At 40.3% G+C, this 26713-nt stretch overlaps 1 protein-coding gene across 1 annotated transcript in view; it reads left to right on the top strand.

Annotated features, from left to right (window-relative positions):
- Nucleotides 1–26713, top strand: part of LOC115730304 — a 113451-nt gene that overhangs the window by 51272 nt on the left and 35466 nt on the right. The gene's annotated exons all lie outside the window — the stretch shown is intronic.

Genomic DNA, 26713 nt, shown 5'->3' with positions numbered 1-26713 from the left:
ATTAGCATGATAGAAAATGGCACGCGATGCTAACTTTGTGCCAAGCGAGTTTCAAATTACCGAAAAAGAAACTAAGAAATAAGAACGAAAGAAATCCCAATTTGATAAGACTAGCTACTGCAGGTAAGCACTTGATCGCACGAATCAAGAAATACACCTCAAGAGAGGTGAAGGACTGGGATTACAGAAGATGAATGTAAGAGAATCAAATCTCACAAATGGTGCAACTCAGAAGACTAAAACTTGGGATTACCTACTTTGTGTCATTCATAAACTAATCTCCCCCCAGATTAAAAGCCGAGGGTAATAAGAATATGGTGACGCGAAAGTACTTTTGTGGAAAGATGCGTTGAGCACATTAGAATCGTGCATGCTGCGCCCGACATAATCAAGACTCCAATTAATGGGGGCAACGATGGACATGAAACGTACGAGCACAGGGACAAAAAGACTTGGGTTTTTTTGTACAAACAAAAGCATTGATTGGTCGCTGACACACGAGTTGATAACCATGGACAATGATGGTTGCCCATGAGGCAAACAGAGAGAGCGAGAGAAGCTGGAGACTGAGCCAGGACACAAGGGCAAGCTTCTAGGATTTTTTCTCCAAAAACAAGTTAAAAAGTGAAACGGAACATCTCCAGAAACGAGTGGTGGACAGGTGTGAGAGAGAGAGAGAGAGAGAGGGGGGGGGGGCTCATTTCTCTACTTTGATTATTGGGGTGCTTCAATGGCGAGCTCTACGAAGATGATGATCAAATTTGGCCAACTCAAGGGCAAGCTTCTCTCTCCTTGTTCTCGTCCTCCATTGCATCCCGGCCCCCTACACAGGAGAACATCACAATTCCAATTGCAGTCTCCCAAACATAGCCTCACAGCCAGGACACAACTCCCCTTGCCCCCCTCTTCCACCACTATAAGGTGGGTGTATGATACATTCATCAGCTATAGGCAAGCAGACACCCGCCACTTGGTGAGCCATCTCCATGAATCTCTCGAGCGAAGCAAGATGAGGGCCTTTGTCGATTTCAGTCTGGAAAGAGGACTAGAGATCGCACCGGCAATCCTCAAAGCCATTGAGCGGTCGAGGAGTGCCATTGTAGTCATCTCTCCGACCTATGCCTCCTCGCCGTGGTGCCTGGACGAGCTGGAGAAGATCTTCGAGTGCAAGGAAAAGAAACGCCAGCTGGTGTTCCCCATTTTCCTGGACGTCGATCCCAGAGAGATGCGCGAACAGTCCGGGCCATTCACGCTGATCGGCCAAAGTGAGAAGGGTTTGGGGATGGAGAATGCCGACAAGGTCCGGAGGTGGAGAGATGCTCTCCGCAAAGCTGGCAATCTCGCTGGCTGGGATCTCGGAAACAGGTACTTTCTCTCTCTCTCTCTCTCTCTCTCTCTCTCTTTAAAAATTTCGACAAAAAAAAAGTGTCTTCTTGAGAGGATTTCTCAGATCTCTAGAGAACAACAGATTGTTTCCGTCACTTACTCTGAGTCCACTGTAGAAAACATACAAGTGGGTGAACTCCAAAGCAAATGAGCTACTTTGGCTGGAGGAAGTTATCAAAAGTCGCATGCTTTCTTTCGTTAATAGTAAAAAGATTCTAAATGGGGAAGTTGAGACATCTTCCACGGCCATCACAGGGTAAACCCTAGTTGTGATGCTATCCTTCCCTTCACCACCAAAACTCTCCTCTGTGAAATGATCTATCCGTCTGAGGCTAAAAAAAAAGAAGAAAAAAAAGTTGTCGTCAGTCTTTCTATTGTTTGGTCTGTGGTACCAAACTGGGGTTTGAAAGAAAGTTCAGACTCCTGTTTGTTTCTCTTCTATTCTTATAGCCTGCTCTTAAATCTCTCTCTCTCTCTCTGTCCATCTCTGCCTCCCTCTCTCTTTCCTTTTTTGGCCAAGAAACTCTCTATAGTAGAACCTCTTTTTTGTGAGCATAAAAAATGTACTTCATTGACTTATTTCTATCCCTTTTCTTTTAATCTGTTGCTTCAATGATTAGCTACAATATCTTCTGTTGTACTATTTTATAGGGTTTTGCTAGCATAATCTTTTTTTTCGTAGCCCAAAATCCACTGTTAGTCATATAGTCACTCAGAGACTATTTGCTGATCTTTACTTCGCCTTCTACTAGCCCGAATAACCAGAGTCATGCCTTTAGTTGTTAATAAATTGCAGACTCGAAGCTGAATTCATCCAATCCGTTGTGGAAGAAATCTCAAGAAGACTGAGCGGCTTTTGCACGAACCTGTTTGCTTTCCATCTGACTGGGTTAGATTCTCAGCTACAAGCCTTGTACTCATTACTCCATTTAGAGGTTGAGGATGTCTGAATCGTGGGAATTACCGGCACCAGCGGAATAGGAAGGACTACACTCGTGAGAGTTTTGTACCACCAAATTGCATATCAATTTGATTGGAGTTTCTTCCTCGCAAACGTGGAGGATATCTCGAGCCAAGACAGCCTCGTCAAAATGCAGGAGACCCTTCTTGGCAATGGACTTTCGGAGTTTGGCGATGATGCTCTTGTAGTAACAAACCTCGTGAGGAGTAAGCTTTAGAACCAAAGGGTTTTGTTGGTGTTTGATGATGTTGAAGGGTTGTTGGAGCCACTGAGCCACCTGATCAAGGCATTGGACTTGGGCTTGGGAAGTAGAGTCATTTTGATCCCTCGACATAGAGAAACCTCAATGGGTCTCTGTGGGGACATCTATAAGGTAAGAGCGCTGAATGATGATCAAGCTCTCGAGCTTTTTAGTTGGATCACATTCCAAGAAAGATATCCCAAAAGTGATTATAAGATGCTCTCAAATTGTTTCACCAGTTTTTTCAAAGGGAATCCTTTAGTACTCACCGTGATGGGTTGTTTCTTGAACGGCAAAAGCGTCAACGAATGGCAAGGAGCTTTTGATCGACTGAAAGAAATCCCTCAGGGAAACGTTCACGATATAATGAGGATTGTCATAGAAGGCTTAGAGGGCAACGAGAGGACTATTTTTCTCGACATCGTGTGTTTTCTTAATGGATATGACAAAGAAGGGATCATAAAGTCCCTAGACAAATGTCGTGTCCATGCCACCAGTGGGATTGAGATTTTGGCTCGAAAGTCGCTCATATACATCGATGAAAATAACAAAATATGGATGCATGATATGCTTCAAGAAATCGGTAGACAGATGGTGATTCAAGAGTGCCCTGAAAATCCTGGCAAGTGAAGTAGAATATGGCGCCACGAAGATGCTCTACAAGTGTTTAGGCAAAATTCGGTAAGAGTTTAATGGCCTATTTCAATGTGTGCAATTATTTCCAAGTGCTTGCAACATGCATAATTATTTTTGTATTGCTGTAACAGGGAACAGATGCCATAGAAGGAATTAATCTAGGCAAGGTTGATGTAGAAGAGTTGATCTTGAACGCAGGCTCGTTCAAAAGGATGAGGAAGCTTAGGCTATGTATCATGGCTGATCATGTCCCTTATTGTGGAGTGGCCGGATATCTATCGGAAAAGTTGTGGAGATGTTTCGTGCGGAACAGCAAGTTATAAACTCCAGAGAAAATGGAAATCTATGCACCTGTATCCAAATAGACTAAGTTAATTGAACCTTTTCCCATTAGCCTAATTTAATGTCTCGTCAATAAAACTTGCACGTTTACTTAACTAAGACTACATCTCTCTCATTTTTTTTTTTTCCTGTCCTTATGCTTTCGCCAGTTTTCTGATCAAGTCTCCATTCTTTCAGCTTTTCTAATCAAGTTTTCGAATGTAAAATCTAATCAAATCCAGCTGAGCGGCTTTCAGAAGAAGTCAAAGCGCTTCTTAGATCAAACAGTATCTTATTGTGTAAACACTCACCTTGGGTAGTTAATTGGTGGGAGCATAGAAGCGCTCTCCCTCCCTCGAGGGAGGGAGAGCGCGTGCGCGTTGAGAGTGAAGCGGCGGCGTTTTGCGTGGGGAAAGATGAATTATCTTGAAATTGGACGCTTAATTTTACTGGAAAAGTAATTAATATTGGCACGTGCAAGGGAGATGCTAACGCTTTATTTTGCATTTTTATCCAAAATAATAATAATCTGATTAAGTAGTAAAAAACAATAATACAGATATCTATATGTTTGCCAAAATATGAAGCTCATAGTAGTGGAACAAAAAAAAAAAAAAAAACAAGTTATCTAAGACAATAGAATAAATTAAGATGGGATAAGGGAAATCACTTACTGTAAAATCTCCGAGTAAATACGGCAATTATGTTCGCATTTTCAACCACAATCTTGTCTCCTTTTTCTTACAATGCCCAACCGTTATTTTTCAACTGGTATGGCTAACTTTTGAAACTCTTGAGGCGAAAGTTTGAAAAAGAAAATTTATTTAAGTCGGCATTATAAAGAGATCCTAAAGAGTAATCGTTGAAAATGCACCAATATATACTTACTTACTTTCCCCTCTATTAGTATATAAATTGGTATATAGATTGATACAAAAGATAAGAAAAAAATTATGTACCAAACTAGTTCGTGGATATATATATATATATATATACTAACTTTAAGGTATAGGCAAGTTTGGGTTTTACCCCTTTTGGCGAAAATCTAAGTGGATGATCAGATTAAAATCTCATAAACATCGAATCATTTATATTTTTTCAGAAATAATACTAAAAATCACACGAATTTATTCAAAGAAATTTGAATTTGACACATCAAGAGTACGGTAAAATCGAACATCGGGTCCCGACATGCTTTACTTCACCCCCATTTATATTGAGAGATAAATTAACTTTTGGATTACCTTAGAAAATATAGAATTCAAAATTGAATTCTTTTTGCTTCGCTTGCAAATATACAGAATCTTGCGGAGTCGTACGCCCATAAATCCACGGACGGATAAGCACCGGACCACAAAAAACATGAAGGTGAAGATTTTTTTTTTATCCCTTTTTTTGTTTTTCAAATCCCGAGAGTCGGTGGTCCAACGCGATCGGCATCGTTCGTGGGCCGCACTGATGCCTTTGCGCAGGTGCGGATCACGGACACGGATCGGAGAAGCACGGCGCCTGCTGGAACAGCACACGTCGCCCCCCCGGCTTCCCCGCGCCCCAAAACCACCAACTACCTCCTTTGCCCGCCTCTCTCTTCACCTTTTTTCCGGCCCTCTGCATGATTGATGATTCGACACATCTTTGATTGATGTGCGGTTTGAATGTTCCATTTATACGCGTACGCCCTCCTCCCTCCACACAAAACCCGCCGCGTGTGTACGTTAATTCTCCCATAATCGGCAGCGTGGAATTAACTTTATACAGATTTTGTTTGTCTATCGAAACTACATCTTCATGATTTTATAATTTTTTATTGAACTTTGTCGGGGCTAATTAAATGACTGACACGTAATGATGGTGGTCGACACAAGGTGCACTCTCAAAGTCACTTCCCTCCCGATGGAGAAAGCAACTGGATAACTCCAAAAGGCATCGTGACAAAGGACACTGCACTTTTGTGGCTATTTAATTGAGGAAATACAAACGAGTCAATAAAAGCATCCATACGGTTCTTTCTTTTATCTGTGACATGACGGCTTTTTAACTTATTTTTGTTTCCCAAGTGTCCCAATCCAAGATATCGGTTCTTCGATTTTATAAAGAAAGAACGCGTTCTATGATGATTTCGGACTTGAGTTTTCATAATTCATTAAAAATGTATATCCTTCGTCAGAATTTAATCAACGACGAAGTATTTGAAACTGCATCTAAAGTACGAGAATTGAAAAATATAGGATCATAAAGTTGTGGAAAAGATAGATTGCAAAAAATAAAGAAAAAAATTAAAGAACGTTGACTTCTATCATTGATTGAATGGGATTTACAAAGAGTACATTTGGAATCAATCTCGTATAATCAGTTACAACTTTGGAGTTCAAATAAACAAATAACTTTCTAATTGCGGTTGCTAGAAATTACTTCACGAACCCTTATCCAAAAGAAGTTACACAAATTCTAAATTAGCGGATGTACACACAATTGTCCATCAATTACCTTCTTGTCAGTAGTTATGTTCATGTCGGTTACTTACCGAGATATCGATGACTTTACAATAAACTTCCAAGACTCTCGTCGATAACTTTACGTTGTGTAGTCGCTCATTTCATCGGCTAGTTGCGGATTCTTATCGATTATTCTGTTCATTATTGATCAAAACTCTATTCTTATCGATTAAGTCTAATACTTGTGGATAATAATAATAAAAAAGTTCGTCAATTTTGGGTGTCAAAAAAGTTTTTATGGCGTTGATATGATTCATGCGCCATCGCTTCAAGTAAAGAAAAGCTATAGAATCCTTTCGCAATGATCACCAACTTAAACAATAGGACTGACGATTGCAAGATCTTTGTAGGTCTCAATAGCATCTAGACCATGCAATATATATTTGTTAAAGACAGGACTAATAATTGCTACTTTCATCATCACCAATTTCATAAGAACCCAAAACTCAGAGATCGATTGCGCCGCCATGCGTCCTTTTGTGGCCAAAGTCTGCGTCTTTCAATACAATATAACTGCAATTTTTTTCATTTATATCAAGCAGTCCTCTAGACCAATCGATAGATCAGCTCTCAAATCTTCCGCTAGTGACGTTTTACTTCCCCGATGATAAGATTGATTCTTGAGCTTCTTTCTGTCTTTTGGTTAACTAAAGCATATCCTTAGGGCATGGATATTTTATTATCTGACACCTTATCTTGTTTGTAATTTAATGAGGGTGATTACCCTTTTGAACAGTCTGTCTTATCTAATTGACAGTATGAAAGAAAAAAAAAACAATAGAGACATAGTGAAGGAACATTGGCATAACGAATAAGCGAAATTCAGTTTAATGCTAGAGTACAATGAATTTGTAAAGAGTTGTTGCAAAATTGCAATGACATACTCGTTGAGGTCTCTGGCAAACTACTATGAGGTGGTCGTTGGATGGATTTGAGATAGCTTCGGGGAAAAAGAATTCTTTGATTGAAGGTGTATTTGCTCAAAATAAATAGAGATTTGAATAATTGGCTTTCGATATACTTTTTTGTAAAACAATTTGAAAGTTAAACAAAAAAAAAAGGACACGGCTACTAGGTTTCGGCGACCTCGCATGACCTAGAGGCAAGCATTGACCAAGTGACTAGAGGCGAGGGTTAGTGTGTTAGGAATTGCACACCGATTCCAGAAAAATAATCCTAACAAACAATCCACACTGACGGAATATAATAATAAAAGAATCGAATCAGAAGAACATGTCGGAGAATTTGTTATCGAAGTTCACCCAAAATTGGGCTACATATCCGGGCAGAGGCGCTCCGCAAATCCACCGCTTTTCCGGAAAAGTAGGAATACAACCGATGATTTTCTCACAAAATCGGAGCAAAAAAAAGAAATCGATAACACTTAAGAATGCCGTCACGACTTCTGTTTTTCTTTTTCTGTCTATTCGCTACATTGCGCTTCGTACTTTTTTATTTTGCTCTTGTGGCAGCTACTACCTTTACATAGCTAATATAAGAGGTATAGCTTTTAACCTAGAAGCAAAGAGGGACAAAAGACAAAAAAGCCCTTAATGAAATATTTTGGCTTCCCATGCTAAGACAGTAACCCTAGCCAACTCTCGTCGCATCCTTGGTGACTCTCCAAGAAAAGGTAGGCCACCCCACGTCTGCTCTCTCCTCCCTCTTCATGTGGGGGCGTATCTTTCAGTCCCCTCCAGAGAATTCAACTTCCTTTTTCTATTCTTCGAGTAAATCCCACGTTAAAACATGGAAAAAGATATAATAGTCCGAGAATTAAAAAGGCAGACCAAAGGTCGGCTGTTCCCTTCTTGTCTCTTTCTTCTTCTCCAAGAGTTGTCTGTTCCAATTCACGTGGCTATGGCCATGCTTTGTCTAGTGGAATCACGCCCTGCAGCCTTCAGATTTGAGTTAAATTTTGGTGTATTCTCTCCACTCTCTCTCTCTCTCTCTCTCTCAAGTTTTTCACTAATTCTCTCTCTTCATGAAGAAACTTGTCCCGTGAACTCAAATCTGCAGCACGTCCTCTTTGGCCATTTCTAATGATAAAGTTGGAGATTCCATTCTGATTTTCACACACCGAAAGACGAAGGCAAGAAGAATTGAGGAGTGGAGGGAAATTAGCGATTTGGTCTCTTGTTGATCCTGGTCAAAGAAGTGGTCTGGCAAGTGGAGTGAAAACCGCCAAAGTGAGTTGCTTTGCTGAACTGCAGAGAAAAAGAGGGAGGGAGAAAAAAAAAAAAAACTCTTATTTTGTCTTCCCTGCTCGTGTCCTTTAATGATTTGCTAAATATTGCTTCTTCTTTGGAGGCATCGCCGTCAGTTTCTTGCACCTTTTTTGAATGGTGTTGGTGTGATTACTTAACATGTTTGACAAACGAAATTGTTTGATGTTATTGCGAAAAAAGAACATTGGGATAGAAGTGCTCACCACTAAAGCATAAGAGATTACTACACTAGCTAAGGACAGAACACTTAAAGTTCACCACCAAGATATAAAAGATTACACCACCTTTCCTTAATCAATGTTCTCAATTTGCTTGAAAGATGCTTGCTATCTCCTCAAATGTGTCGATACAAATGTTCTTGTCAACTTCATCATTGTAATACGCTAGCGGTTTTTGGATGTGAGTAAGAATAGCCTCTATGCCAACTCCACTTGTATCCCATTCTATTTCAAATATGATCTCGAAATTTGGAAGGCCAATAATAGGAGACTCACATAACTTTTGTTTGTGTCTTCGAATGAATTATCGAAGGCCTTGGACCATTCGAAAGATCTTTTCTTCATGCACTCTGTAATAGGTGTTGGAATTGACGAATACTTCGGGGACCCTTGTTTCTTACACCGAGCACGCCCACGTAAGTTTAGGGAAACCGAAGTATGATTCGACGACATGTGACCCCGGCGCACGGAATGCGGGGGTTCGAGGCGCGAGCCCCCCGACATGGGTGTCTCGTTGCCCGGTCACGGGGCGGGGGTTCCGCTCGGGTTTGGGCTTTTGTTTAAGTTAGCCCATTTGTTGAGGGATTAAAGGGATTTCGGATATATTAGATTTTTGGGCCCGTTTAGGGCATATATATATATTTGTTCGTTTTTTGCTGATCATTGTAACGAGTTATGCGGCCGTAAACAAAAAATCCAGTGAAATCTCTTTGCAGGACCACTACAAAAAAAATAAGGATTTAGCCACGGATTTTGCCACGAAAAATTGACCAAAATTCGTCGCTAAACCGATTTGCGACGAAAATTAGCGACGGAAAAATATTCGTTGCCAATTCGGCGTCGCAATATTTAGCGACGAAAAAAAAAATTCGTGACTAATTAGCGACGAATACCTATCCGTGGCTAATTATCGACGAATAAGTTTCGTTGCTAATTGGCCACGAATTTTGCGACGAATTACCCTCGGTGGCAAATTAGCGACGAAACTTATTCCTCGTTAATTAGTCACGAATTTTCCCACGAAAAAAAATTTCGTCGCTAAATTTAGCGACGCCAAATTAGCCACGAATTTTTTTTTTTGTGGCAAAATTCGTCGCAAAACCCAATTTAGCGACGAAATTTTTTTTTTTCATATGACAAAATCATTTTTTTTACTTTTCGATTTTAAATTTAATTAAAATAAAAATTAATTTCTGCAATTTATATTTAACATTGATTAAGCACTTAATAATATCACGGTTCCGTAGGAGTCGGCGGGTTCCTCGGGTTGGGTCAACTTAACGGGTTCGGGTCGCGAGGCTCATGGTTCCACGATCGGCAGCAGCTCATGGAACTCCTCAGGAGTTGGAGGGTCGTTTCTGCTGGTATCCTAGAATCTGCAACAATATATATTTGCTCATCGAAAGGAGTCCTCGGATAATATGGTAGCAGAAATATGAGGTTACTGATCAATGGTGCGAGAAAATATATAAATTACCATGGAGATCCATTGTGGCATTGACTTACCAGATAGTAACTGATGGATCCATTGTCCGCAATTATCCCCACAAGCGTCGCTTCCTTTTCCACAATTTGCAGCTCAGCCTTATGCGGATCAACAACAAGGGGAACAATTTCACATTTGCTTGCTGAGGAGAAAAGATTCAGGCAAGGTCCTGGACGGCTGACGTTATGGTTCCCTTTGACCATCAATATTTCATCTTCTTCAGCTTGCAGAGGTGTTGGGTGAGCAACATATTGCAGGGCGAAAAAGAAGACAAATTGAATCTGAAGTTATCCATTTAAATATTCCACCGAGAGAGTGCGTTCTTGAAGACAACACTATTTACACAACTCTTTTTAGAGCTCTCCAGGCACCGAGGTGAGGGTCTCGGGTTGATGGCGGCTGGAGAGGTGCAGCTGGGCCGCGAGGTGAGGGTCTCGGGTTGCAAGTTTCAGGTGGCGGCCAAGCCGAGCAGTGGCTACGGTGGCTCGGGTGGGTGTCGGGTTCACGAGCAGGGGGCTCAAATCGTCGTCGCGGCGGGCTCGTCATCAGATCTGTGGGTCTCAGCCAGCTCACGTGGTTGGAGGTGGTTGGGTAACGGTGATTGATGGCGGCGGAGCTCAGGTGGAGGAGGGTCGTGGGCGAAGGTCCCGGGTTTACAGCGACGATCTCAGCTGGTTGCGGCTCGCACGAGGCCGGCTGGCCGTGAGGCGTGGCTGGCGATGGGAGTGGACGAAGGGTGGTGGTGCAGGCTGTAGTGGTCGGGTGGAGGTGGGTCACTCGACTAAAGAAGAAAAAGAAAGGAAGAACAAGATGCAGAAAAAGGAAGAAGATGCAGAAGCGAGGAAGAAGATGAAGAAAAAGGAAGAAGATAAGGACGTCGTACCAGCAGATGAAGACGTCGTACAAGCAGGAGAGAGAGAGGGCAGGAGGCTTTTAGAAAGTAATGCCAAAAGAAAGATTAATAAGATAAGAGAGAGAAATGTAGCGATGGAAAAAATAATTTGTGGCTTATTTAGCGACGAACAAAATAATTCGTCGCTAATTTAGTGACGAAAAAGCTAATTCGTCGCTAAATTAGCGACGGAACAAAAATTCGTCACTAATATTTTCTTTTTTATTTTTATTTATATCATATTAGCGACGAATAATACATTTCGTCGCTAAATTAGCAACGAAAAAATTATTTTCGTCGCTAAATTGAAATATTTTCTTTTTTATTTTTATTCACAATGCTAATTTTGCGACGAACAAAATTGTTCATCACTAAATTAGCGATGAAAAAGCTAATTCGTCGCTAATTTTAATATTTTATTTTTTACTTTTATTTTTATTTATCACATATTAGCGACGAAAAAACTAATTTCGTCGCTAAACAAAGTTAATTCGTCGCTAAATTGAATATATCCTTTTTTATATTTATATAAAATTAGCGACGAAAAATGTGATTCGTCGATAATTTTAATATTTTCTTCCTTATTTTTATTCATAGTGCTAATTTTGCGACGAAATCAACGTTCGTCGCTAATTAGCGACAAGCGGCAATTTTCGTCGCTAAGTTTTAAGAAGAGAATTTGCAACAAATTAGTCACGAAAAACGTGGTTCGTCGCTAATTAGTGACGAAATAGGTTTTCGTCGCTAAATAATAGCAACAAATTTGTGACGAAATTTGGTTTTCGTCGCTAATTAGCGACCAAAAACATTGCTCGTCGCTAATTATTTTTTATTTTTATTGTGATTTTTATTTATATCATATTAGCGACGCAAAATAAATTTCGTCGCTACCTTAGCGACGAAAAAGATAATTCGTCGCTAAATTGACCATTTTCTTTTTTATTTTTATTTCTATCATATTAGCGACGAATAATACATTTTGTCGCTAAAATTAGCGACGAAAATAATGATTCGTCGGTAATTTTAATATTTTCTTTGTTATTTTTATTCAAAGTGCTAATTTTGCGACGAAAATCAACGTTCGTCGCTAATTAGCGACAAATGTTGATTTTCGTCGCTAACTTTTAAGAGAAGAATTTGCGACAAAAAACGATATTCGTCACTAATTGGCGACGAAGCCTATTGTCGTCGCAAAGGAGATTGCGACGAAATATTTTTCGTGGCTATTTTCGTCGCAAATTAGTGACGAATTATTTTTCGTGGCTATATTCATTGCTAATGAGCGACGAAATTTTTTCCGTGGCTATATTTGTCGCTAATTAGCGACGTATTTGTTTTCGTGGTTATATTCGTCGCTAATTAGGTACTTATTTTTTTTGCGCTATTTTTGTCGCAAATAGCGACGAATATTCATTTTGTTGCTATTTTCGTCGAAATTAGCAACGAATTTTTTTCTGTCACAAATTTTTCGTGGCTAAATTCGTGTTTTTTTTAGTGGACGTAGCCCTATTTTGGGGTGAATCTGGGTAAACCGTGCGTCGTATATTTTTCTTCTATTATCTGTGCGATCATTTTGAATCGGTATTCGATAGATCTCTTCAATAGGTGCCATAATAAAGCTAAAGTTCTTCACAAATCTGTTGAGAAAAATCCCTAATTGATTTTGAAGTTGACAAAACAATCATATTTTCTCTAATATCTGAGTTAATGTAATGAAATACTCTTTTACGAATTATCCTAAAGTATATTCTATTGTTAAAGAATAGTTACATATGATTGAATCTGTTTAAGGAGCTCAAACGCCGATTGAAGAGCTCGGACATTGTCGTAAAGCTCAAGCTCTAAAGGAGTATTTCATATGCAACGATCAGACTATCATGAGACCTTACAACGGCTAGTTTGAAGGTGAAGGAGTATAAAAAGAGACCTCAAAGCTAAAGATAGTACGAGAGTCCAGAATCTTAAATTTCAAAGTTCAAGAGAGCTTCACATCCTTCATATATTCTTGATCCAAATATTAAAATACTTAGAGGATTTCATTCAAGTGTGTGAGTAATAGACGGGAAGTCTTTTGACTTGAGAATTACCATCGAGTTGTAACCTTTAAGATATTCACTGGTGAAATCTAGCTAATTTGCTACCCCCATGAAGATATTGACACAGGCTTGAACAAAGCCGAGCCACTATAAACTTTATGTCCAAAATCTCTATTTCTTGAACTCCTTGTCATTTCATTTGATAGTTGAATTGTGCACATTACTAACTCCGTGAACATCTTAAATCTTGCTCTCGCTCGGACTCCGAACCAAACTCTGAGTTTACGCGTTTAAATTCTACATTGAATTATAAAGTTCATTGTAATTACCTATTCATTTTTTTTTTATGATCCAGGATTCGCCAGTCGTAATCGGGCTTTGCCCTTTCCGACGGCGACTATACCTGGAGGGAAGCCGGCCCCGCAGTCCACTAGCAAGGGCCCCCCACTTAAGTCCGAGAAACGCGTTGGGAGAGTTTCGAACACCTGACTGTGGCTTACGTCGGCGCCAAAGAGTTTGATTCTCATCAAACACGCCATGCCCGTGGTGGGTTGTCATAAATAGATTTTGGAGCTGACCACGTCTTGTTCGCCTCCACCGTGGATTGGTCTACGTAAATCACATCTTTGGAGAGCAAATAGCCAATGAATATGATGCTTAGGGAGAAGATTTGATATTTTTCCATTTTGGCATAGAGCTTTTGTTTTCTCAAGACGTTGTAGACTGTCTTAAGTCATACAATGCTTTTCCTTGCTCTTGTTAGAGAATGTTATCAAAGTAGACAACGTCAAAGTGACCAAAAAAATGGCGGAGAACTTCATTCATAAGCATTATGCAAGGACTGGAAACATTACAAAGAATGGGCGACATAACTAGCTACTTATGGATACTCCCTTTGGTTTTGTAATTTCTTTTTCCACTCATTCCGTGACAGTAAAAAATCCCATAACTTTTGTTGTCCAGTTAGATTTTTAGGATACTCTTAGTTTACAAGTGAGATCCATACCGATTCGTAGCATTGATTATTGGGTGTTTATTTTATGATTATGTATCCACTTGGACATTTTTCACAAGTTAGGAATTAGGTCCTAAAATGAATCCAAATTGCTAGCAAAATATTTTTTCAATGATACTGAAAAGGTGTTGGAGAAACCTAGCGTAACCAAGTTCATGTCTCTGGTTTATAGGAGTAAGATAATTCTCCCGTTATTTTACTTAGGTATCTAATCAACCTACTGTAAACTGATTAATGACGATTTCGAATGAAATTGATTTGCATGTTAAACGCTTGAATTATAAGTCGCGAATCGGTATGGACTTGGGAGAATATGAGCTAGGCTTAAAGGCTTAGTAACCCATTAGTCTAAGATTGAGAAAAATTTAGGTGGCGAGACCAAATGAGATAGATAACAGGACTAGAAGACACAATGATTGCACTTTGACTCGTTTGAGGTTCTACCAGACTACCAATAGTGGGATTCATATTTCCAAGATAAGGGCACATAAAACATATGGCCGGATCTCACAGAAATATGTCACTATTTGTATGGGGAGTGATCGACGTGACACGTCAATTTGGAGCAAATAGGACAAAAACACAGAGAGAGAGAGAGAGAGAGAGAGAGAGCAAATGGACAAAACAGAGAGCGATAGAGAGAGATAAGCAAATGGACAAAACAGGGAGCGAGGGAGCAAATGGACAAAACAGAGAGAGATAGGGGGAGAGAGAAAGATGACTCGCTCAGAATTTGAATCAGTAATAAATAAGTTCCAAGGGAGCTTGCTCGGTACAGCTCTTTCTCTGCTTTGATTGTAATTGAATGGCGACTTCTAGTAAGATGATGACCCAATTTGGCCAGCTCAAGCGCCAGCTTTCCCCTCCACCATTGTATCCAAGCCTCCTGAGCAAGAGAACCTCACAATTCCAATCTCAATCCCCTCCCATCTCTTTCCCTTCCTTCTCTCCACTCCACTCCTCTTCTCTCAAGCGTAGCCTAACAGCCAGGCCACAGCTCTACTTGCCCCCCTCCTCTACCCCTCGCTGGCTTCACGACATGTTCATCAGTTATAAACAGGCCGATATGCGCAACTTAGTGAGCCACTTACATGTCGTTCTTGAGCGGAACAAGATAAGGGTCTTTGTAGACCGCAGAATGGAACGAGGGCTAGAGATTGCGCCGGCAATCAACGAAGCGATCGAGCGGTCGAGGAGCGCCATCGTGGTGATCTCTCGGACCTTTGCCTCCTCGCCATGGTGCCTGGATGAGCTGGATAAGATCCTCGAGTGCAAGGAAAAGAAAGGCCTGCTGGTGTTCCCCATTTTTGTGGGCGTCGACCCCAGAGAGATGCGTGAGCAGGTTGGACCCTTCAAGCAAATTGGCCAAAGCGAGAAGGGTTTCGGGCAGGAGAATGCCGACAAGGTTCGGAAGTGGAGAGAGGCTCTCCGAAATGCTGGCAATCTCACCGGTTGGTCTCTTGGAACCAGGCACTAGCTTTCTCTCTTATGCGTTTTCCTGAGACTATTCCTAGGGGAAGTTACTTATTTTGTCCATGAAATAAAAAATTGCTCTTAAAATCCATCTCTTTGGTCTAGATAGGGAACTTTCCTAGAATGGGCTCCTACTCAATTGTTTGACTCATCAAAGAGATATTTAGCTAATTGCTTCCAAGTGTTCAGCTAAATAAAATGATAGATAACCTTCCGTTATATGTTAAAAGAAAAGAAAAAGAATTGATGGATGTCCCAATTTTTCCAGTTGTAACCCTCATTCCATATTGTGTTTGATCACTGAACGAAAAATACAACTGCCTTCTCCTCACTTCTTCCCTCAAGCTTAAAGAAATTCCAAAGCATATGGGCTTCTTTTCCTATAGGACATCTTCCATGGCCATTCCTGGTTAAACCCCCGCTGTGATGCAACCCTTCCCTTCACCGCCAAAACTCTCCACTACGGAATGATCAAAAAAGGGGGGGAAAAAAGAAGGTTTTTATTAGTCTTTGTATTTTCTGGGCAATGGTAACTAGTTAGGGTTTAGAAGCAAGTTCAGCCTCCAGCTTGTTTCTCTTCTATCTTCTTATCGCCTCTCTCTCTCTCTCTCTCTCTCTCTCTCTCTCTCTCGTGTCGGAAATATTGGAATGTTTTGAGTTAAAAGAGGAGGGAGGCATGTATGAATTTTTATTCTCATAATTAGCATGAAGCCACTATCTTAGAAAGAGGGCATGACATGTGCAAGATAAAGACACGTGACATTCCAATCAACTGAAAGTAGAAGAAAAAGTTTTTCCTTTTTAGATATTGATTATTAAATTTAGATATCATCTGAGTGATCTTTTCTTCATCTTTTACTAGCGCGAATATTGAGAATCACACCTTTAGTTGTTGACAAGTAGCAGGATTGAAGCGGAATTCATCCAATCCGTTGTGGAAAAAATCTCAAGAAGACTTAGCTACTCGGGCACGGATCTGTTTGCCTTCCATCCGGTTGGGTTAGATTCTCAAGTAAAGGATACTAAATCCGATCTAACACATACTCAAAAACAGCGGAAACATAACCAATAAACCACCAGATTCACCGATCGACGAAGATACATCACGAGGACGTACCTTATTGATCACCGGTTAAATGCCTTTTGCGATCTCGGAGGATTTCTTTGTCAAACGATAATCGATAATGGGGAGGAGCGTTCTACGTTCTCTGTTTTCTCCGAAAGTGACAGAATGAACTATTGGGAAGAACGATGGAGAGCACGTCGATTATTGACGTAAAACTAACCAACGTGACTTTTCACGTTTGAGCATATAACTGCTCAATGGGGTGTGGTTGCCCGCATGGGCGCACACCGTATCTCCCGTAGATCTCACTTTAATATTTAATCTAATATCTCCCACTCGCCCATGTAGGGCAAACAACTCCTATTTGTCCACGGAGGACTAACAACTAAATCTTTTATCTTCGCAAAGTTTATATTGGCAAATAACCCGTGCGACTAGCATACACTGAGAGCTCGTTGTCATATATCCGTTGGGAGCATATGACAGCTCTAAAATTGGACATAAAAAGAAATGAATTGTATGATGTACCCTAGATCGATCAGTCACATATAAATTTCTCACTAGATCTTATTTTAAAATTGACATATTATATTCACAATTATAATCACACCAAATAATCATAATTGACCGGTCTGTGAATATAATCCATAATGTGACTTAAAACTCCAAATCAATCTTCCTCATTCATTAGATCTCTCAATCTCGGTTCAGCTCACTTTTCTAGAAATGTCCCTTTAGATCGAATCAATTTCATGACCATAGGCAACACCCTAAGATAGCAAACACTAAATAGAGACCTTGAGAATAATGAAGAGTCATGAGGGTACAAAAAAATGAGGAATTTTATCCTTGAGAGTCTTACACGGCACGAAGGAGTTGAGATCAAAACTCTTGCCTACTCTCATAGGTCGATAGTGCATACGTAATATGAAATACGTATTACGGTATGTTCTCCTTCCCTATGGAGCGTATGTCTTTCTATTTTAATACCGTACAGATGCTCATCTTGACACACTCGGTGTCCAACTTGAGTTCACTTAACAACTCCAGCCAAGAGTTTTCCATCAGAACTCTCATCCGGCATTTAAAGCGGATAAAGCGAAATGTGTGGGTTATTTCACTTCCGGACATTGTAAGTAATAAATCCTCATCTTAACATCATGTTAAGGCGGTATTAGTATTTTAAGCTTGAGCTCTCAATTATCACCTAGATAATAAGCTTAAAATTGCCTCATCTCTATTTACTACATAATAAATAGAGGCGGTTACCCGTGTAAGTGGGCTAACCTCTCATCTATCCGACATACCTTTTCAACGTATAGTGCACCAAACATTAATATGCATGAATATCAAATGAACTTATAGACTTTAATATTGATAAACAACATCATCAATTATTGACGTTCGGGGAAAAATTACAAATATTCAATACATTAACCTCTACGCAGTCCTAGAGTCTTTATATGACTAAAGAAAGCATCTCTAGGAATTGGCTTTGTCGTGGGATCTGCTAACATTCTATGCGTAGATATATACCGTAGGTTCACTTCCTTTCGTGCTTCAATGTCCTTGACATAGTTATACTTAATGTCTATGTCTTTAGTCTTACTATGAAATTTAGGATCCTTAGTATAAGCCATTCTTGCTTGACTATCACAATAAACCTATACGGGTTTTGCAGCATCTTCTGTAACTCCCAAATGATCCATAAATCTTCTAAGCCAAACACCTTCTTGTGCTGCCGCCGATAATGCCACGAACTCGGCTTCCATGGTGGATAAGGCTATACACTGTTGTTTCTTACTACTCCACGATATGGCGCCATTATTCAGTAAGAATACATTTCCAGAAGTGGATTTTCTCTCATCCAAATCTCCTCCCCGCAAGCATCGGTGTAGCCCTCTAGGTGCAGATCACTTCCTTGATAAGTTAGCGAGTAATCGGCGGTTCCTTTCAGATACCTCAAGATTCTCTTAATGGCAATCCAATGTGCTTGACCTGGATTGGATTGGTATCTACTGACCAATCCAACCGCATAACAAATATCAGGTCTTGTACACATCATAGCGTACATGAGACTTTCGATAGCACTGGCATATGGAACGTTTTTCATACGTTATTGCTCTTGTGGAGTCTTAGGACACATTCTTCGGCTCAACCCATTACCTTTTGCAATAGGAGTATCATTGGGTTTGCAATCTTACATACAAAATCATTCGAGAATTTTATTGACGTACGTCTCTTGCGAAAGAGATAATGACCTTTTCGAACGATCTCTCGAAATTTTAACTCCGAGAATGTATGTAACTTCACCCATATCTTTCATTTCAAAATTAGAAGATAGCCAACTTTTGACTGTCTTCACAAACTCCATATTATTTCCAGCAATCAATATATCATCAACATATAATGATAAAATTACAAAGTGACCTTTGGACCTTTTGATATAGACGCAATTATCTTCATTAATTATTTCAAAATCATATGCCACTATGGAATTATTGAAGCGTATATACCATTGTCTTGAAGACTACTTAAGGCCATATATCGATCTCAAAAGTCGACATACCTTTTGTTCTTGGCCCTTGTTAACAAACCCAACGGGTTGTTCCATGTAAATCTCTTCATCTAATTCTCCATTGAGAAAAACAGTCTTTACATCCATCCGATGTAATTCAAGATCCAAACTAGCCACTATTGCTAGAATGAGGCGAATCGAGGTAAATCTTACCACAGGAGAAAAAATATCTTCATAGTCAATTCCTTCCCGTTGGTTATATCCTTTCGCTACAATGCGTGCCTTATATTTCTCAATTGAGCCATCAACCTTGCGCTTTATTTTGAGAACCCATTTGTTCCCAATGGCTTTGCGTCTTTTTGGAAGATCAACCAGTTCCCAAACTTGGTTTGATTTCATTGACTCCATCTCTTCTTTCATTGCTTTCATCCATTTTTCCTTATCGGGGCAAGATAGAGCCTCATTCACATTTCTTAGCTCATCTTCATCTAATGGAGCGATCATGGAAGCTTCCTCTTCAATTTCAAAACGTCGTCGAGGAATGCTTTTGCGACCGGTTCGTCGCGGAGAAGATTGTACCAAGGGTACTTCATCTTCCAATACGCTCCCACTCGGACTAGATAATGGCATTGATTCATCAAGTGGTTGCAATGGAGATTGGTTTGTATTCAACTCTCCACCTCTCACATTGCTTCCACTTGGATCATTATTTCCAACAGTCTCATTATCTTGATCCAATGTCTCAAATAGGGAACAATCTTCACCTATTTCGCCATTTCTTGGAAATTCATTCTCTAAGAATGTGACATCTCGTGATTCAAATTCAGTTATATTTCCACTTTCTTGCTCACCTATGAACACATATCTTTTTGAGTGTTCCGAGTATCTTATGAAAATACTCTTTTTGCCTCTTGGTCCTAATTTTTCATATTTATGTGAGGACTCATGAGTATAGGCAGCACAACCCCAAGGTTTAAGAAATCTTAAATCAGGTTTTCGAATCGTCCACAATTCATATGGGGTAGAAGTGACTGATTTGGAAGGCACTCGGTTAAGCACATAGGCAGCGATTAATAAAGCATCGCCCCAAAAGGCAATCGATAAATTAGCTTGTGCCATCATGGACCTAACCATTTCAAGTAGGGTTCTGTTTCGTCTTTCGGCAACACCATTTTGTTGCGGAGTGTATGGAATAGATAACTATCTATCTATTCTCTTTTCATCACATAGATTTCTGAACTCATCAGATAAATATTCTCGACCTCGATCGGATTTCAAAGCTTTTATTTTCTTATCTAACTGATTTTCCACTAAGGTCATAAATTTCTTGAAGCAACTAAATGCTTTTGATTTATGAGATATCAGATAGACATATACATATCGAGTATAATCATCAATAAATGTGATGAAATAAACAGCACCATACCTTGCCCTAACATTCATCGGGCCACAGATGTCGGTATGAATTAATTGCAATGGAAATTCAGCTCTTGTCCCTTTTCCAAATGGCTTTCGAGTTGTTTTTCCCATTAGGCAATGCTCACAGGTAGGCAATTCAACTTTCTCAATATTGCCTAATAAGCCATCTTTGGCTAATCTATTCATTCTTTGTTGGCCAATATGACCAAGTCTAGCATGCCATGTATTCACATCATTCTCATTAGAACTAGAAGATGCAAATAGGGAATAACATACATTCACACTAGCATGTTCAATATCTAATACAATAAAGCCATCCCCGAAATAACCGGAACCATAAAAAGTTGTTCCTAATAACAAATCGACACCATTATTGTGAAAATTCATACTAAAATCAAGTTTGACTAATACCAACACAGAGACAAGATTTCGACAAATCTCCGGAGCGTACAGAACATCATGTAGAAATAAAATGCATCCACCACGCATGATAAGTAGGCAAGTGCCAATTCCTTTCACTTCTACTCTGGAATTGTTTCCTACATAAATCCATCTCGCTCCACTTGGAATTCGTCGAAATTCCACGAACGTATTTCGATCTCTGGCTACATGGTCCGTGGTTCCCGAGTCTACAGTCCACAAAGGATGAGATTCAGTTAAAAATACAGAACTTGATACGTAACAAACACTTTTAAGTGTGTTAAGGGTTTCTACCTTCTTCGGCTCACCATAGTCGCGAGCGAAGTGACCCTTCTTGCCACGGTTGTAACATTTCATCCTCGAAATGTTCTTCTTCATGGGACGTTTCCCTTTTCCATGCTTCTCAAACTTTGGTTTCTTGCCAAATGGTTCAACTCTTTTGCCTGTCCACTTCTTGAACTTTCCAGGATGCTTGCGCTTGAAGCCCGAAGCTCCATGTGAGCTAGATCCAAGAACATATACATCGGATTGTATCTTAGCCGCCAGAAGACGGTTCTCCTCTAGCTCCAAATGGCGCACAACATCCTCAAAGGTTGTGACGTTCACATTGTGGGTCGGGTTCACCTTCATGTGTTCCCAATTGTGAGGCAAAGAGCGAATTACAGCCTGCACTTGTTGTTCATCGACAACACATGTCCAAGCATCCTTTAGCTCTCTAATCATGTTCGACATCTTCCTCAAATCCTTTAACTCAACTGCTCGTATTACGTTGTTGAGTAGTATGGATAATGACATCATGAGGGAGTTCGGGCAGCATGAAAATGCTAAAGACATGTGGGATGCATTGAAGTCTAGATTTGGTTAGACTTCTGTCACCAAGCCGAGGCGGCTTACAATCGGGTTCGACATCTTCCTCAAATGTTGCTTTATATTCTGCCCATGTGGCATCTTATAAGTGTCGAACCCGATTGTAAGCTGCCTCAGCTTGGTGACAGAAGTCCGACCAAATCTAGCCTTCAATGTATCCCACATATCTTTAGCATTTTCATGCTGCCCGAACTCCCTCATGATGTCATTATCCATACTACTCAACAACGTAATGCGAGCGATTGAGTTCTTTTTCTTCCAGGCAGCGAAGGCTTCTTTGTCTCTTCTATGCTGTGCAGTATTACCATCCTCCGGCTCGGTCATGGTCAGGTTAAGAGCTTCCGAGGCCTCTAGTTCTTCAAGCACATACTAAATTTTCATGCTCCAGATTTCATAATTTTTGCCATTCAATTTCTCACCCTTGTTGAGCTCAAGAACAATATTCTTAGATGCCGTTGCCATAGTATCCGAGTATAACATTTAGCACGTATTTAAAGTCTATTTGTATGCAACAAATGCAATCATATTCATGCATCTCGATTATACTGGTATATAGTTTCAAAAAAGAATTCTAAAATCAACAGTTCACTAAGTTCCCCATCATCATCCAGATTTTCTTATCTAAAACCAATACCAATACAATCATCACTATGTGTTCATCATACAGTTACTAAAACTTGTGAACACTCCCACTTGAAATATATACACATAACATAATGCATATACAGAAATCATCAATACAACAATCACAAGTCCCTAAAAGTCTCCTAAGACATACAGGAAATGAACTAGCTAAAAATAAAAGTCTAAATATAATAACGTGTGATCCTCCTAACTCCGGTTACAACATGAGCATATGTAATTTCCTTGGTGTTGCAACCCTCTCTCGGAGTAGAGAGGGCTAATGGGTCGCCCTTCCGGCCTAGTTGCGTGTGGACCTTCGGACGCGGGCCTCTCCCAAGACCCATTACCCAAATCGCAACGGAGGATAACGTGATCGACCTTCGGTGCGGTCTAGTGGCATGTGCTACGTGTGCATGCCTCGGAGTCGCCACCAATCGTTTCGTGGAAGGTACGATTGGAAACCCTATCGAATAGTCGGGAGTTTCTATTCGATTCTGCGAGAACCAGAGAAGTGGGTTCGGGGACTTAGTTACGTCAATTATCCTAATTGACGCCCTTTCGGTACCTAAGTTGAATGAATTTTTCTAATCTCAGATTTCATGCAGACGAGTGGGGTACGGATCTCAATCTAGGAGTTCATGCGGATGGGAGTGACTATCCTAGCAATCACAATCAATTAAAGTAAATACGCAAATCAAGGAATCCATAATATGCGGATAAATCACATCAAATCGGTATGGCATTCCTAGTATAGCTCTATCAGCTTAGGGAAGGGACATTCAAAGCATAGGAGGGGATCGGGAGCGATTTGGAAGCGATTCGTCCATGATGGGCAAAATCGTAATTTTGAGAAATTTTGGGGGCAATTTGCCAAAAAGGACAAAATCGTCATTTCAGAAAAAATCTGGAGTGAGAAGCGTCAAAAATAGGATTGCCATGTAAACCGATCAATTTCCTAATTTTTGACATTTTTTGGAATTTTTTTGAATTTTTTTTTTGAGACAAATTACCCCTAAAGGGTAAACATGTCATTTTGAAAAGATCGGGAAAAGAAATCTCAAAAATAGGATTGGCCAGTTGATTGTGGCCATTCCTCAATTTTTGAGAATTTCTGAAATTTTTTAGGAATTTTCTACAATTTTTTCCTAATTTTTTTGGATTTTTTAATGATTTTTTTTTATTAATAATCGGACAGGGTCAACCCGGTCAACGGACCGGGTCAATCCGGTCCACGGACCAGCCCGCTCGGTCCGGACCCACGCCCGGAAAAGGATTGCCCAAAAACGGCGCCGCTAGAGCTTTCGCGCTCAAATTTTCGAAAATTCCCGCCTAAAAAATCGACGCCGAACACTTCGCCACGTGGTGCGAAGACGACGGTCGAATCACACAACCGGGATCAACGGTTCAGATGGGAACGAGACTTAATCCCCGCCGTTCAACTCGATTACCTAGATTAACGGTCAAGATCGCAAGGTGAGACCAATCATAACCGTCCGATCTCAACCGGCGATCAACGGTTCAGATCAAAGGCGAGATCAAATCTCAACCGTTCGATCTAGCTATTTTTTAATTTCTGAAAATGATTTTATTTATTATTTGAATTTTCGAAAATCTTGATCCCACGATCGGAATGGTGACACGCGGCCAAACCAAGGCCGCGCGATCACAAAAATCGAATTTTTATTTTTCAAAAAATGAAATGTTATTGAAAAAATGATTTTTATTTTTCGAAAATATGAGATCTTGACACATGGCATATTTTGGACCGTCGGATCAAAAATCAATTTTTTATTCTGTTATAACAAAAATGCCGACGTGGCTGCCACGTGGCCGCCACGTCGGCGACAGCTGGCCGTTGACCGGTGAAAGAGCTCGCCCGAGAAGATGATCGACGCCGGCGAACCTCGCCGGCGCCTCGCCGGAAATCGATTCCGACGCCCAAACAAGCCCAAAACGTCGTGGTTTTTCCCTCATTCGATCTCACCACTAGCCTACATCCATATATCTCAAGTTTAACCCGAACAACAAGCCCGAATCGACCTAAACCGATCTCCAATATCCGGCCAAACCTGCAACTTCCGACGATCTCGAGAAACGACGCCTAAAACGCCTTCAAAACTCCACGATTTTTACACGAATCTACTCTTCATCATTTCCGAAACAACATATGTCAATCTTACGTCTATGTTCGGTCTAAAACCACGTAGATCAAAGGCGACCGGACGTCCATGTCCAGGGAATTTCAAGCAAGTCAACTAAGCACGTTTTACTATATCGAAACTCCAAACTAATCCATCTAATATCATCCAATGAAGTGTAGGATACTTACCTGAAGGTCCAACGGCTTCGATTTCGAAGCAAGCGAGTTCGCGAGCTCGAGGTAGGCGGCGGGATTATGAGGTTGACACAAAGGAATTTCATGCACAAAAATCACAAATAAAGCACAAAAGCGAGGTTCGGGGAATCGCAGGAACATTTTAAGCCAAAGAGCATGGAAAAACAACAATCTATTGGAATCGGGCTAGGAGAAATCGAATCTGGAAAACGGCGAGGAAGCTCACCTGTCTCGAGCTTGTCGGCGACGGCGCGAGGTTCCGAAATCTTCGCGAGACCACGAGGAATCGATTGGTGTTATTGGCGAGTAGAGGCGTCGCCCGAGCTGGCCGGCGACGAAGCTTCAGACTCTCGGCCCTCACTCCCTCTAATGGAGTTCTCTCTCTCTTTCTCCTGTTCGTTCTCTCCCCCCTTTCTGTTCGCCCCCATTTTGTTTGCGAGCATTTTTTGTTTTGTTAACTTCCCCCCTAACCGTCGGCCGTTCCAGAAGCTTCTCGAAGCTTTCTCGTCGAATAACGGACTCAAGAAACGGATCCCCTCTCTCCCGTGCGCCTGTGACCTCTTGGAGAAGACGATGAATAGTACCGGGTTGCCGGGTCGGATCCGCCCGACCCGGCAGACCCGGTTCGTGCGATCAACGGCCAAATTGGGGTAGCAATTAACATTTTTTCACAAAATTGATGCCAAAAATCATTTTCCCAACATGGATTACCTCTGAAAATGTGATTCTTGTGAAAGATTCCCTTGAAATTGAGTGAAAACCCCAAATATTGGGTAAGATCCGAAAATGATTTTTACAAAATTGGAGTCCTTAGTGAAGGAATTATCATCAATTGAGCCTATCATTAGATTCAGAAGGTCAAAAACTATAGGATAGGGGTCTTGGGGTTCCATGGGTGTCTCTTAAGAGAATTTAATTTTGAATTTGGCCTTCTAGGGACTAAAGTGAAAGAATTTTCTGTACAATTAAGTCCCTAGTGCCGAAATTGAACAAATTAACGTGCAATTGGATCGAAATGTGAAGTGGAATACTAAAGAATCATGTCACAACTCTCAATAGTGAAGAAAGAAAAATAAAATGACCCCAAATGGTATTTTTATGTCTAATTTGTGGGGTACATTTGTGAAGGAACACACAAATCCGAATTGGAATTTTCAAATTTTAAGAGGTCAAAATGAAAATAAAATTAAAAGAAAAATACTGACTATTTTTCTGTATTTTTGTGACCTCAACTGATATTTTTCTTGATTTTTTGGGAATTTTCCTATTTTCTGAAAAATGTCAAAAAATGCGAAAAATTATTTTTTGATCAAAAATGGTTCCTTGAGCTTGGCCAAGGCTACCAAAGTTGATTTTGCAATTTTCTAATTTTTTGTGAATTTTTTATGAATTTTCAAAAATAAATCGAAAAAAAGATGATTAAAAATCGAGTGTCAACACTTGGTACAAGGAAAAGAATAATTAAGGTCTCGAGGAGGATTATGAATCAAATCGGGGGCCAAAATCAGCTCCTTTGGACAAAACCTTTGAGGACCCTTGCCTTTACGCTAGGGCGCATTCTGTCAGCGCCAAGACATATTCATTGCAAGCGATGACGTCTTCATCGCTCCGATCCTTATAAAATTGTGTAAGAAATGTAGCACGGATTTCTTATATGTGGCAGCATCATTCCACCACGCGCTATTCATCAAACCATGCCATTCTACGGGTATAGTGTTACGTAGTGCATAAAATGCATCTACCGGGGTCATTTCTTGTCCAAACCATACGATTTCTTGGATCATTTCGTTGACCTTAATAACATGGGTTAAAATGTCAGAAGCATTATCCCATTTATAAAGACCCAATATTGTAATCTTTTCCCTTAGAGCTTGTTGAACTTCAGCTCTCCTTGGCCTTTGGGGTGTTCTCGCATTTCGTCTTACCCATTGCATTGTTCCCGCAACAAATGCAGAACACAAATGGATTACGAAAATCCAATTATTTTGTAACTATTATGAACATATCATAACAAATAAAATAATAGGTAAAACAAGACCCCTTAGTATTGACCAAAAAGACCTCTTTTTTTTTTTC

Source organism: Rhodamnia argentea, chromosome 5, assembly GCF_020921035.1.
Source record: "Rhodamnia argentea isolate NSW1041297 chromosome 5, ASM2092103v1, whole genome shotgun sequence".
In the NCBI taxonomy this organism is placed as follows: Eukaryota; Viridiplantae; Streptophyta; class Magnoliopsida; order Myrtales; family Myrtaceae; genus Rhodamnia; species Rhodamnia argentea.
Note: the sequence above shows the minus strand (reverse complement) of the source record. Positions and strands in the feature narration are given on the sequence as shown.